This window comes from Dioscorea cayenensis, chromosome 5 (genome assembly GCF_009730915.1).
Source record: "Dioscorea cayenensis subsp. rotundata cultivar TDr96_F1 chromosome 5, TDr96_F1_v2_PseudoChromosome.rev07_lg8_w22 25.fasta, whole genome shotgun sequence".
Lineage (NCBI taxonomy): Eukaryota > Viridiplantae > Streptophyta > Magnoliopsida > Dioscoreales > Dioscoreaceae > Dioscorea > Dioscorea cayenensis.
The window spans coordinates 20,325,031-20,340,084 of record NC_052475.1 but is presented as its reverse complement, the minus strand read 5'-3'; positions in this window follow the sequence as shown (position 1 = coordinate 20,340,084).

Sequence of the window (15,054 nt, the reverse complement as noted above, 5' to 3'; positions counted from 1 at the left end):
TAATGTTTTTCTATTGGTTTTAAGTTAGTGTTTGCATGAATAAGACTTTGAGTATTGGTGTCTAGATCTTTTATATCCTTTTGCTGTGCTTTTCATGTGGATCATTTGGTGTTATCATGTACTTAAATATATATGGCAAAGTTGTTGGTAGTTTAAGCAAGTTTGTTGTGTTTTCTAGATATTTTGCATGATAGGGCAGGCTTTCTGAGTATATTCTAAGATGTTCAAGAATAATACTTTGCCTTTGTAGTTTTCTAAGTCATCCGAGAGAAAACACATGGCCGTGTGGAATTTCCACACGGCCGTGGGTCGCTCTCTTGTAAGGCTGCTTCGAGAGGACACGCGATGGTCTCGCCCGCACTGGAGGCAGGCACGTAGGCGTGCACATGCCCATGGGTAATTTCCGCATGGGCATGTGTATTCTGCGTGACCGAGATTTTTCAGAAGACAAAGGGAGCATGGACTCAGCCAGTGGATGACCCTGTGATAACCACATGGGCGTGGATAATTTTCACACGCCCGTGTGGATCTCTACAGAAGAGCTCTCCTCCATCATGATAATTCAAAGGGGCGTGTAGGTGGCCACATCGTGAGCCTACCGTCAATGTCCACCCGTGAGATTTCCGCACGAGCGTGTGAAACTCGAAGAATTTCCGGGTTTAGATAGAATACATAGGGGCATGCGTTTGCACCTGGATCGAGCACATAGTGGGGAAATTTCCACGGTCTTGTGGATGCATTCGAGCATACTGGTGTCATCCAGAAAGCACACAGGCGTCGTTTTGCTGTGGGTCTCTCTCGTGGAGTCACACGGGCGTGCAGGTAATTCCACACGCCCTTGTGGATGTCATAGAACTCAAAAAGGCTGTGTTTTCTCTTTATAAATTTATTTTTCCTTTTTCATCTTTTCACTCCCAAACATTCTAGAAGCTATCCTTGCACTCTCGACCTCCTCACCATCATTTTAGAGGGTTTAGTTACAAAGTTTTCCGCCGCTTTTCTATTTCTTTCATTCTCATTTTTGATTAGCTTCTCTTTCTCTTTCTCCTCCCAATCTTCATCTTTATTTTACATGAGGCTAAGGGAAGGATGTTATTAGGAGCTTTCATTGGCATCGATCCCGCAAAGGTGTGCCTAAAATTTGGACAAGGAGATCTTTGGAGAAGAGAGACTACTCCACAAGACCATTGACATGAATACCAAGGGGTTTTCCTGTGAGTATGATTCATTTCCCTCAAGTGTGCGGATCGCCAAAAATACCTTGTGAAAGACACGAGGATCATATTCCACAGGGCTAAGGGATCTCCTATTACTCCTTCTTGACTTATTACCCTAGCCCAACATCTTAAGTGAAGGGATTTACCCTACTAGATGCAATTAACACTAAATACAAGATTACCAACAAATTAGAGAGAGTAAGCAATGAGCAAACTAGAATATTAATGTAATGCAATGGCCTAAGGATGCGGATCCCCTTGAGGGGTTATCATGATACATGGATAATAAACAAAAGATGCAAGGGTAATTTGGACCGAGAGATTTCCAGATTAGAACAACCCCAATTTCTTGCCGATTAAACCCTAATCCCATACGAAAGTTGATAGGAATTTCTTCCAAATCCACATTTCTACGATTGCATTAAGAACAAGGAAAGTCTCAAAATAGGGACAAACTCATCCTAAGTTTTACCCCTAAAAATACGGAAAGCTACCAACACCCAATTTCTCGGCATGTTGATACAATTATCTCCTTCTAATCCACTCACGATCTAATACATGCTAGTAGGTCACATCTACATGTATAAGTCATAAAAGAACCACGGATTTCTCCTTAGTGTAGCTCTTAGCATGAAAACAATGGATTAAATCTCAAAATAACCCAAGCATGGAATTAACAAACAATCATCCAAAATACATGATAAAACCCCCCAAGGTTCACCGACATCTGGTGGCCTTGGGGGTCTAGTGTGTCATCATACCACAACAAGCAACAAATTGAAGTAAAATACAAAGCAAACTCATAAATGACACTCCCTAGATGAAATGGTGAAGGAGGAGGTAGAAAATATGCCGGATGACGCTTCCCCCTCCCCCTCCAAAAGAATGCTGAATGATACTTCCTCTAGCCGTGGGTCTCCTTCCTTCAAATAGTTGTCGATTTCCCCTTCCAATGATGATGTCTTCTTGCCTTGAGAGCACTTGATCTTACCCTTAAATGATCTCCTCGTTTCCTTGCCCTTCTTCTTCTTCCCAAAGGTTGCTCAAGGTCTCCCAAGAAGTCTCTCAAAATTTGTCCAACAAAAAGTTCTCATTATGCCCTATAAATCTCCATTTATGCTCTCCACGGCATATGGCCCGTATAACACTCAAAAACCTAAATTTTTGCTTCATACTGGGTGTATACAGGGTCCATACAGGGTTCATACGGTCTCCATATGGGTACATGTAGGCCACGTATGAAATTTGCGGGCAGATAGCTTTTAAACCATTATCAGCTACTACATATACTACGATAGAGCTTTACAATACTCTGCATACGATAACTCATCTCACGCTCTTTGGGACTCATTATTTTCTTCTTTTCGCCTAAATGATATCGTAGTGTTCTCCATAGCTTTCCCGTAGCCTACAAAAGCAAATAGTACATGATTAAGCACGAAATGGGCATCAATCCTTAATAAAATACATATAAGAAAATACCTACATTTAGACACTTATCAGATTACTTGTTTTTACTTTTGATTTCATTATTGATTGTACCTTGCTCCATGGAGAGCTAAACTTCCTAATAGATACTTGGATTTTGTAAACCCTAGGATTTTTTTTTTGTTTCATTGAACTTTTATTATGTTTTCCTTAATTGTTGTCTCTAATTGAGTTCTAATCTTGAATGCTTGTTGAATGATTTCTTCCTTAGAGTGACACTAGGGTTGAGAGACCATCTTGGTAACCTTTGTGATGAGTGACACACCATGAGTGTTAGACAAAAGCAAGGTTGGAGAGGGGCTCGAGAGGGTGAGTCAAGAGGTAGCGGAGCATCCCTTTCCCTCTCGATGTGATTTATCCTACCTCCATGTTCCAAGAGTTCTTTGCGCTCATAGTAGAGTGAAGGGGCTAAGGGATGAATTCCACGGCGTAGTTGCTCGAGCAACAGAGTGAAGCGTTGAAGTGACTTTAGTACCTGGGGCTTAATTGTGATTAAGGATCTTTCGCCTGGACCAAAGGGTTAGATCTACACATAGGAATAGGGTTTATCACCTAGAATCCCTAGAGCATCTTGCAACTTTATACAGTGTGAGGTGTTGAGACTGTTTGATTTCTCCATCGGGGCATAGTGTAGTGTTAGTTATGGTTGACCTTAGTTTGGGACCGTGTATTTAAGGATGTCCATTTTGTAGTACATATCATCTAATTGAAGTGGGCTACCCAAATCTCTTATGGAATTGTGATGGACAACATTCAGAAGTACCTCAAGAGGAATTTCAAAAGGGTGAGATATTTGAAGAAGATGCACTTTAGTTGAAAAAAGTATTAGCGAAGTTTATTGAAGCATCCGATGTCCATTTACAAAATATTGAGACCACATTAAGATGTCATGAAGTCTCCTTTAAAAACCATGAGCATCAATTAAGAGGGATACTTGACACACTCTCCAAGGAACAAGAAGTATTTGAGTAAGCAATTCAAGTCCCTTATAGAGATGATGTGATAGTGAATGGCGGTGAAGAAGTGGGGTAGAATGAGTATGATGTCGTAGAGATTGAGAGGATACAAGAAGAACCTTTCTTTCAAATTGAGGATCGCTTCAATGGATAGTGTGTTTGTGAGCAAGAAATGATGCAAGGAGGGCTGGTGAAGAAATATTGCTTTAAAGTTGAAATTGAAGAAGAAGCAAACCCTAAGGTAATGGAACAAGCATCTCTCTTTGGGACTGATCAACTCATAAATTAGAAGGAAGAGATTTTGGGAACGGGAGAAAATATGGATAGGAGATTTACACCCTCCCAAGACCCACCTTCGCTAAGCTTAGATAACCCCCAACCCAAATTGTTCCTTTGGAAGCCAAAAGGTAAGATGGTTAAACTCTCCAACCAATGCTCCACTCAAGCAAATATATTTATGGTTTTAAGGGAAGTAGCTATGCAATCTCTGGCATTTAGAGCACACTCTTTTCAAGCCTCCATGAGGGTAAGTGCAAGTACGCTCAAGTTTAGTGATGTAAAACAAGCGCTTCTTATGAGGCAAACCCAAGTCTTTACTACTTTTCTTGGTTTTAGTTTAGCACTTGCATGAATAAGAACTTTAGTGTTGGTGTCTTAATATTTTACATGCTATTATTATGTTTTTCTCATGGATCATTGGTGTTTTCGTGTAGTTAATTATGATTGACGAAGTTCTTTGTCATTTGAGCTTGTTTTTCATGATTCTCTGGTCAATTTTGCATAGCAAATGTAGGCTCTCTATGTGTATATGTGTGCAAAAATTTTCTGTAGAGTCTGTATTTTTTCTAAGTCATCCAGAGAAGACACAAGGTCGTGTGGAATTTCCACACGGGCATCTGTTTCTGTTCAGAGCTCAACTTCTCTATCCCGAAAAGACAAAGCGGTGTGTCAATGCCGTTGTGAACGAATTTGTGATGGGCACACTAATAACGCCCCTTGCGTGTGACCTGCAAGTGCACGGGTTTGTCGAAATAATAAATCCCAGGTGAGTGGGTATCGTATCCACAGGGAGTAGGGAATAAAAATACAAAGATTGCTATGTAACTAAGCAACGATGGAATAATGATTTTGTTTATAAAATGTAATGAAAGCATGAATAAAAGAAACAAGAAAGAGAGAAGCACAAATAGATGAGAGGTAAGGTAATCAATAGAAGTGGGGTGCTCGGATATTGTTCCACCTAGGACAATTGCTTTGAGTCCAAAATCAACTATTATATCTCCTAATTGATGCTTAATGAGTTATGGAAATCCTTAAACATTGTCCCAAACATAAAAGTCAACCATGACAATCTCTACAGTATGTCCCGATGGAGAAATTGATCAATCTCAATAACTCACACTGTGTAGAGTTGCAAGACACTGTAGAGATTCCAAGTGATAAACCCTATTCCAATTTATAGATCTAACCGCTTGGTCCTCGGCGAAGACCCCTTGTCACAATTGAGCCCTAGATGCTAAAGTCACTTCAATACTTCACTCCGTCAGCATGTGCAACTATGCCCCCAACTGGAGGTCATCCCTTAGTGCATCTCACTCTATTATAACCGCAAAGAACTCTTGGAACATGGAGGTAGGATAAATCACATCGGAGGGGAAAGGGATGCTCCGCTACCACTCGACTCACCCTCTTGATCCTCTCTAATCTTGCAATATCTAACTCTCATGGTGTGCTCACACACTCACAAAGGTTACCAATGTAGACTCTTAACCCTAGTGTCACTCTAAGGGAGAAATCATGCAACAAGTATTCAAGATTAAAACTCAATTAAAGCCATCAATTAAGGAAAACATAATAGAAGATTAATGAAACAAATACATCCTAGGGTTCACAAATCCAAGTACCCACTAGGGGTTTAGCTATCCATGGAGCTAGTTACAATCAACAATGAAATCAAATGTAAAAACAAGTAATCCATAGAAAAACCACCTCGGTATTTGTGTCAATGGTCTTGTGGAGTAACCTCGTCTTCTCTAAAAGGTCCCATTGTCCAGATCTAGGGCACACCTGCACGGATCGATGCCAACAAATGCTCCCCCAATAACCTTCTTTCAAGTGGAGCGCAGTGTCAAATCCATAGAACCACTCCAAAGACTTGCTAAAAGCCTCTCAAAACCCTAGCTAATAGCCTCGCAAAAGACAGAGAAAAGTTGGAGAGAATGGTGAAAAGAATCCCCAAAAATCGGGCTGAATAGCGGCTTAAATTGGGTTAGAATCGGGCATCCACATGCCCTCGTGGATTCTCCACACGGGCCTCGTGGAATTTCCATACGGTTCCTACACCCGTGTCGATTCTCTTGAAACTTGATTTTTGACCTGCGTAAAATGCAGAATCTTCTACGAGATATTGCTACAAGGTGATTTGCTATAGTACTCGCTAAGCTATTCCCAATTCCTCGCTTTTCATCGAGGCAATATAAACGGGCGCACGTTTATGCCGTAGATCGCAACTCTTCCTCAATCAAAGGCCTCATTAGTGAAGATTTTGCTATCAATGCATAGTTGGGATACGCAAAATGTGACTGCCTTCATGGCCCTCCAACTCATTGTAATGACTTGCATACATGGAGGTTGGCACACATTCACGTATATCAAAGCCCCACTTGTGTCTTTCAGGCTTGTTTCTTCCAAGATTCCACCCAATAGTGCGCCATGATATACTCTTTCTCTTCTTTTCTTAATACTTAGCTTCACAACCCTACATGCTAAAAGAACACAAATACACACGTATTAGCTGTTAAACCTCGATATAAGTAATGCTACTCAGTAAGGAAAGAATACTTCACATTCTTAACACACAAACACTTATCACACACGGCTCTAGGTTGAAACTTTCCGCATGGGCATGTGTTTCTTTGCAGAGTTCAGAGCTCTATCCCAAGAAAACACAGGGGCGTGTGCCTCCCTGTAGATGACCCTGTGAATGGCATACAGGTGTGGGTAATTTTCTAGCGATGGTGTAAAAACTCTATAGAAAGTTCTCTCTCTATCTCGAGAAGACACAGGGCGTGTGAGTACTCTCGTAAGTACCCCTCGTGAACATCCACACACCCGCGTGGATTTCTATAAGGAGTGTGGAACACTTAGAAAATCGGGTGGATGAGAGGCCACAAGGGCATGTGGTCGCTCAGGATCTGCGATCACACTGGCATGGGGGAATTTCCACATGCCCACGTGGATGCGTCGCAGGCAAGTCGCGCTATACCGAGAGCACATGTGGGCGGGTTGATCGCCCTTTGGAGTCACACGGGTCATGGGTAATTTCCACATACTTGTGGATGTATGTAACACCGTAAAAGGACTGATTTTCCTTTAATATCCACTCGCTCCCTGATAAGTGATTGTGTGTTAAGAATGCGAAGTGTTCTTTCCTCATAGTGAGCATTATTTTTATCAGGTTTAAGCGCTAATACATGTGTATTTGTGTTCTTCTGTATGTAGGGCTGTAAGCTTTGTTTTGGAGAAAAAGAAGGCAAAAATAGATTGTAAATGCCCTATTGCGTAGAATCTTGGAAGGAACAAACACAAAAGTCACAAGTGGGGCTCATGTAACGCGACTATTGGGTAGAATCTTGAAAGGAACCTCCATGCATACAAGTCATTACAATGAGTTGGAGGGTACGAAGGTAGTTAAATTTAGCATCCTACTTTTGTGAATTGATAGAAAGATCTTCACCATCGAGGCCTTTTTATTAAATAAGAGTTGCGATCTATGGCATAAACGCAGCTCGTGCTTATGTAGGCTCTTAGAAAAGTGTGAATGGGAGTGTTTTCAGCAGAAATGTTGCAAATTATTGTAGGAATACTGATCACCACACGCCATCGGATTTTTCAGAACCACAAGGGCATGTGGAAATTATCCATGCCCGGTGCAAAATTCCACTCGCCTATGTGGAAAATCCCGCGCAGTGGATGCTATCTGTCTGCACTGTGTGCCTATCACACTTGAAGCACGTGCTCTCCTTGCACGTTTGGTCACACTAAGCCTCATCCACATGCCCGTGTGGCGAGATCCATAGTGTGTGGATGCCGCATCGACCATGCCCTATCCCCAACTGCATGATTCAGCCCCGATTTTGAATCCCTCATCTCTTCCATTTCTTTTCTCGGCATCATTTGGGAAGCCGCCGGCTAGGGCTCGAGGCACAGCAGAGACTCTGAGTGGTTTACGGTCTTTGAGACACTGTGATTCACTGGAGAAGATGTAGGCTGGAAGCCAGCCGTCGACATACATCCAAATGAGGTGCACAGGGCCTTTGGACGATGGGACCTTTGAGAGCACTTGGCTACTCCACACCACCATCGGTTACGATCACGGAGCTTTCTTATGGGAACACGTTTTACTGTCGTTGCAGTGATTCACTGCTTTAATACCGTATTGTGCTCCATGGAGAGCTAAACCTCAGGGCTACTCTGTAGAACTTTCCCTGGGATGTCATTGTGAACTCATCGATCTTTTATTATGCTTTCTCATAATCGAAGGTTTCCGCCTCAAGTTCAATCTTGAGTGTTTGATGAGATGATTTCCTTCCACCTAGAGTAAGCACTAGGGTCGAGGAGTCCATCTCGGTAACCATTGCAGATGAGGACACATTAAGGATTGTAGGAGCATTGTCTCGACTGGAGAGGGCTGAGAGGGTGAGTCGAGAGGTAGCAGAGCCGTCTCTACTCAGTGTGATTTATCCTACATCCATTTTCTTGGTTCTTGGCAGGTCACAATAGAGTGGAGTTCTCAGAGGATGAACTCACTCGCGGGATGTGGTCTGCGAGCAACGAAACGAAGCGTCGATACACTCTACTATCTCGGGGCTTAGATGCCACTGAGGCGCTTTTCACGACCACAGGGTTGGGTCTATACGCCTTAGGAAGAGGGTTTATCACTTGAATTCCTAGAACTCTAAGCAACTTTACAGTTGTGAGACGTTGAGAGCAGGCGATTTCTCCGCCGGGCGTAGTGTAGAGTTGAGTCACGCAGTGGACCTTACATTTGGGACCAAGTGTGCTTAAGGATTTTCCGCGACTCATTGAGCATTGATTTAGGAGTATATAATGGTTGGTCTTGCACTTGAAATATTAATCCTAGGGGACCATCGTCGCGTGATGCCCACTTCGATCCCGATCGCCGTACCTCCTCACTTACTTTTACCTTTCATTCTTGTTTCTTCTTATCTTTGTTTTCATTTCATTTTCATCACTACCATCATTTTACTTTCATGTGGTTAAGTAGCAATTTTAAGTATTTTACTCCCTACTCCTTGTGGATACGACGATGCAGCCCACCTAGGATTTGTTACACGATAAACCCGTACGTACACGTCACACGCAAGTGGGCACTATCAATAAGGTGAAGCTCGAAGTCATGAGAGAAGCTTCTTTCACCCTACAAATGTAGCGTTCGTAGTGCTCGGGACACGTGGGCTTGCTACAAAAGGTTCGTCAAGGATACAAGATCACACCCGTCGACACCAAACTTCTTGCGAGATGCTCGCTTTTGATTTTAGGACACCGATACATCATTCGAGGCCCAACTTGTTGAAGGAGAGATTAGTCTGGCACACCTATTTTAAAAGATACCGGATTGGAATGAACGCGCGAGCTCATGTGTGACAGCCAACCTGGACATTATACTGTGCTGGCGCTATCTAGGTCGCAGGATAAGCATGCTCGCCCGATCACTATTATACTACTAAGACTCTCCGCAGTGCTCAAGAGAATTATACAACCACAGAGAGAGTTGTTAGCAAGAGAGAGTTTTCTTTGACGCAAAGTTCAAGCCATACCTCATCTTATCTAGCGTGACGGCATTTTACAAGGTCACTCGACGACTCCGTGATCCTCGCTGAACAAGGCTAATGTAAAACGAGATTGATTCATCGATCACACTGCTATCGTAAGAATTTGATATGGAGATAAAAGATAAGACGGTGGACCTGAAAAATGTATGCGGATTATCTTTTCGAGGTGAGAGGCTGTAAAGGACAAGAACCCAACAAAGAGGAAATTAATTACTCTTTCCTGCAGAATTTGTATGTAGTGATGAGTTAGAGTCGAGGATACAGGTTTTGCATTTTGCTAGAATCATTTTATAAAGTATTGACAGCGCCTTAATTTTCAAAGAAAAAAGTTTTCAGAACGAAGAACTATTTTTGGATGACCCAAACTTGTCCATATTTAGCAAAGGTGGTTTAAGATGTGTATCTAGGAAGGAAGGTTGCTATTATCACTCATCATCACTATAGCCAAAAAGAATTGGTGCTTCAAGTAGAAACTAACCAGAAAGTTTTTATCGCCATTTATTGGCCTACTCTTTTCCAGGATGTCCATCGCTTGTTCTCTCATGTGACAATGTTAGAGGACCCGAAATCATGAAGGGATTAAATGCCCCGTAATCGATACAATTTACGAGGTGTTTCATGTGGGACATTGACTTCGGGACCATTTCAAGTCTTATGGTAAACAATATATCCTAAGTGCTGGATTATATAATGGTGGAAGCTCAAGCTATTCAACTAATGATGCTAGAAAACCATGATAAAATTGAAGAGGTTGTCAACTCGATTTGGGACTCCATGACAATCATCAAATGATAGAAACCCATTTTTGCAATACACAACTTGCCAAAGTGTCGAAGCGCCATGGAGCGCATCACATCATACTCCCCTACCAATAACAAATGAGGGTCAATGAAACAAAGAACACAGAAAGCTAAGAGAATCCCGACAAAATCAGGAACAGAAAAGACTGTAACATTGATGACACGCTTTGGGCCTACAAAACAACAAATAAGACCCAATATGGACCACTCCTATGTCGCTTTGAAGTATGGGAAATCTTGCCATTTGTGAGTGGAGCTAGAGCATACACGGTATACTCGGCCGTCAAACGCTGCGAATTTTGACTTGAAAAGGCAGGAGAAAATAAAAGGCACTGCGTCTCAATGAGGTTAGATGAGTGGAGGGATGACAAGCATACGAGATACGCGATCTATATGGAAGAAGAGTCGGAGTGGCATGAAAATCATATCAAGAACGAATGAGTTCAGGTTGGCGATCACACTGTTAGTATTCGATTTCTCATCTACGATGACTGCCCAGAAATCTCAGGTCTAGACGGTTTTGGGCCTTCCACACACACCGAAGTTTCAATCATTGTGCCGTAGAAATTACCCATCCTGAAGAAGGATGCATTTAAGGTGAAGGGACACCAGCTAAAACCATACTATGGGGGAAAGGTTGGGTAGCGATGACAAGAGTGAAGCGCTTTCTTCCGCAAGCTCGTGAGGTAAAGGCAAGGCACGCTCAAGGCTAAGTGACGCCAAACAAGCGCTTCTTGAGGTAACCCAAGCATTTATTAGTACTAGTTCTTATGTCGGTGTATGCATGAATAAGATTTTGGAGTGTTGGTGTCTATATCTATGAGCGTTGGTAGCGATTTTTCTTATGGATTATGCACTGTTATCATGTGCTTAAATGTGTTTTGGCGAAATATTTTGGTCGTGGAGCCTGTGTCTCTTGTGGTTGGTCTGTGCATAATGAGGGCAGGCGGGAGTGTATTTACATGTTTATAGAATTTCTGCAGAGCTTGCAAAGTTGTCGAAAGCTAGACTAGGTAGTACTCACGGGCGTGGAATTTCCACACCGTGGGTCTTAATTAGCTTATCCAGAGAAGTAGGGCATGGACTCGCTGATGACTGACCTTGTGAATTTTCACATGGTGGTAATTTCCACGTCGGGTGTGAGTCATCCTGCAAAGACTTGGCATTTTTCTCAAGAGACACGGCGTGGACTGCGCGCCTTTGTGGATGATCTCGTGATAAACACAGCGTGCGAGATTTCCGCACGCCGTGTGGATCTTTGCATGCGACCCTCCTCATCCAGGAACTATCTGGGGCGCATCATCGCCTCTGTGATGAGCGTGAGTTCCACACTCATGCGGAAATTCCGGCGCGGCATGGGAAACACCAGAGAATTTTCCTGCCAGGTTAGGCGAGCACAGGGGGCATGGAGATGCCCATGCGGGTCAGTGCAGCGTGGGGTGCACACACCGTAGGAGTTGCGTGAAGAGGCAGAGTGTTTTCTGAGGGCGCGTATGCGGTCATCCGCCCATGTGGGTCTCTCTTGTGGAGTCACGCGTACGTGGGTAATTTCCATAGGCTCGCATGAATATGAAAATGCAAGAGCGCATGATTTTCTTTCAGCCCTTTGATTTTATTCATTCTTACACTCGCAATCACTCAGAGAACACTCTCCACTACTCTCTTGATCTTGCAGCATTGATCTAGATGTGTTTTACATGAATTTTTGGCCAAATTCGAATGTTTTCATCTTTAGCTGTTGATATGTCCCCTAGATTAAAAGAAGCATGATAGCCGAGCTTACCCACGAGTCATGCTCGAGGCGGAAGCATGGATTTTACCATCCACGGGAGCACCAAGCTGCGGCTTTAGAGATTATCCAGTTATGATTTGGACGGTTGTATTTTCGACATAGACACTTTGAGAGAGATCCGAGTGATGGGTGATATGGTGGAGAAAGATTGAGAATATGCTTGCGGTTGCGCGGTTGGAGTGGTTTATGTTGATCGGAGAGCTGTCATTCACGCATTGGCACTCGAGGTTTTAGCATCATTCAAGTTCGAGCCTTCGTATTCTAGTTTTAACGATTATATAGGAGCTATAAAGTTTCGAGCCAGTCGGGATCGTACCATAGCTTGAGTGTCACTCAGTTTTTGATTTGTGACAAACGCTGAGTATTTTTGATTTGCGACAAGCGCCTCGAGATGGGTTTGTTGAGTAATAGATTCGATTGAGTAGGTACTCGTATCCACGGAGTAGGGAATTAAACCGCTTAAATTTTTTCTTAACTAAGTGTAAAGTGAATAATAGTTGTGTGATAATATATAACGTAACAAAAGTAAAAGAGACAAGAAAAGAGAGCACACATAAAGTGGAGTTAACAATCAATAAAAATGGGGTACTTGGATATTGTTTCCGCTTAGAGCGAAACATTTAAAAGTGCAAAACCTCATTATGCTTTCTAACTAATGCATTAACGAGTCACGGAGATCACTCAATCACATGGTCCCAGATCTAAGATCAACTATGCCTAACTCTATACATGTCCCGGAGGATTGAGCAATCTCTCAACCTACCACTTTTCGAGCAGAATACTTGATGAGTTCTAGGCATTCCAAATGATAAATCCTTCTAAATGTAGACCTAACCCTTTGGTCCGGTGGAAGGTCCCTGAATTACGAATTAAGTCCTAGCTGCTAAAAATCACTTCAACGCTTCACTCCCGTCTGCGCCTGAGCTAACTGAAGGGTCATCATAGCCCATTCACTCTACTGTGACCACTTGAGGGAAATAGAGGTGGGATAAATCATACTCCGGAGGAAGGGACACTCTCGCTACCTCTTGACTCACCCTCTCAACCCTCTCAATCTAGCTTTGTCTAACTCTTGTGGCGTGTCACTCACTCACAAAGGGTTACCAATAGAATTCTCGAGCCCCAGTGTCACTCTAGGGAGTATTCACATAATCAAGCATTCAAGATTAGAACTCAATTAAAACAACAATTAATGAAAAGCATAATGAAAGGTTTAATGAAACAAATACATCATAGGGGTTCACAAATCCAACTTCACCAACTAGGGTTTAGCTCTCGCTCGAGAGCTAAGTTACAATCAATTAAAGTCGAATGTAAAACAAGTAATCCATAGAAAACCCTCAGATAGTCAGCGACGATGGTCTTGTGGAGAAGCCTCTACTCATCAGGGGTCCCTTTGTCAGCCATGTCAATCAAAAGCCTCTCCTTGGAGGTTTTTGATTGGAAGCTTATCTTCGGCATGTAATACACAAAGGCATGCTACCATCATATACAATTCATTACTAGTTTTGTTTAAGAAGTGCATGGTTTATAAAAAGCAATCCAAGTGGTTCCACCATGCACAAAGATTGACATGGGAATAAATGAATAAATAAAATAAAATCATGGGTTATGAGGATTTTTGTTTTTTGTAAAAATAAAATCCAAACACTTTGCATGGATACAATTAGAACTTATTTTCTTGCATGGGATTTCCATAGCATATCTACCTCTTTGAAGCTATAGGCATAGGAAGCTAACCTCTTGAGGCATGCCTCGAGATTTGTGCTAGAGTTATGAACATCATCTTGCTTGCCATGGGTGAAACAGCGGAGCCGAAGGAGGTGATTACGGACTCTAACGATGCTTGCTTGACTTCTTAGGTTACTGCCTTGGTGGCGATGGCGACAAAAGCCATATATCATCACCACCACTTGCGTATCCTTAGCTTTGTTTCACTTTTTCATGATGGCATTCACGAGAGAAGAAAGAAAGCGGGAGAGTGAATGAATCGCATACATATGTGATAACTACATGCATGCACAAAAGGGGCGGTGGACGGAGGAGCATGTTGAGGTAGCAAGCAAGGTGCTGACGACTCAGCGATCATCACCACACGGTTCTCTTCATGGATTCTCAGAGATAGAGACAGCGAGAGAATGCGATGAGAAAGAGAGGATGGAAAAGAAAGAAAATGATGGAGAGCATTCATCCCTCTTTCCCTCGTCCATGCATAATTCATTAAGTAAAAAGCTAAAGTGCGAGGTCCAGCTATGGGAAAGATGCACTTTGGATGGATTGAAACATGGTATGTGGGATCGAGAGAGTGCTTCGCTGCTCGGTGTGGTAAGGGAGAGCCCAATGGAGACAACAATCATGAAGCGGGAGTTAACGTTGACTAGGCTATCCAAAGTTGTGATGTGGATGCTTATGGTTGGGTACAAATCACGAGACGTGGAGGCGTTCAGCGCGTTGCCATCCTTGTCATCCGTTTGATGAGTACATGCTATGGATGGAACTTGAAGAAAGAGAGAAAAGAGAGACACGGCTTGATATGATAAAAGAAAAAAGAATGAAAGCGTGCTTTCCTTTCCATGCATGGCTACGGTGCATCAGGAACCAATTCCTTCCTCAGGTCCCACCATCAAAAGAGATGGTCCCCCACATGAACCTTCTTCTTCCCTTTTTATTTCTTCTCTTTATTTTCCTTGATGGTTTTGTTGTTCCCAATATCCGAGATTTTCAAAATTTGAATTTTTGATTTTTAAATTTTGAATTATTTAATTTTACCGGTCATCTGGTGCACATCCCTTTTTCCATATATTTTATATTTTATTATTTTTATTATTTTTTTATTATTATCCAATCAAATTTTTATTTGAAACTTAAAAATTTCTCAGTATGGATAAATTCTAAAATTTGTTTATGTCTAAACATGGATCATTATCCATCAAATTTTATTTAAAC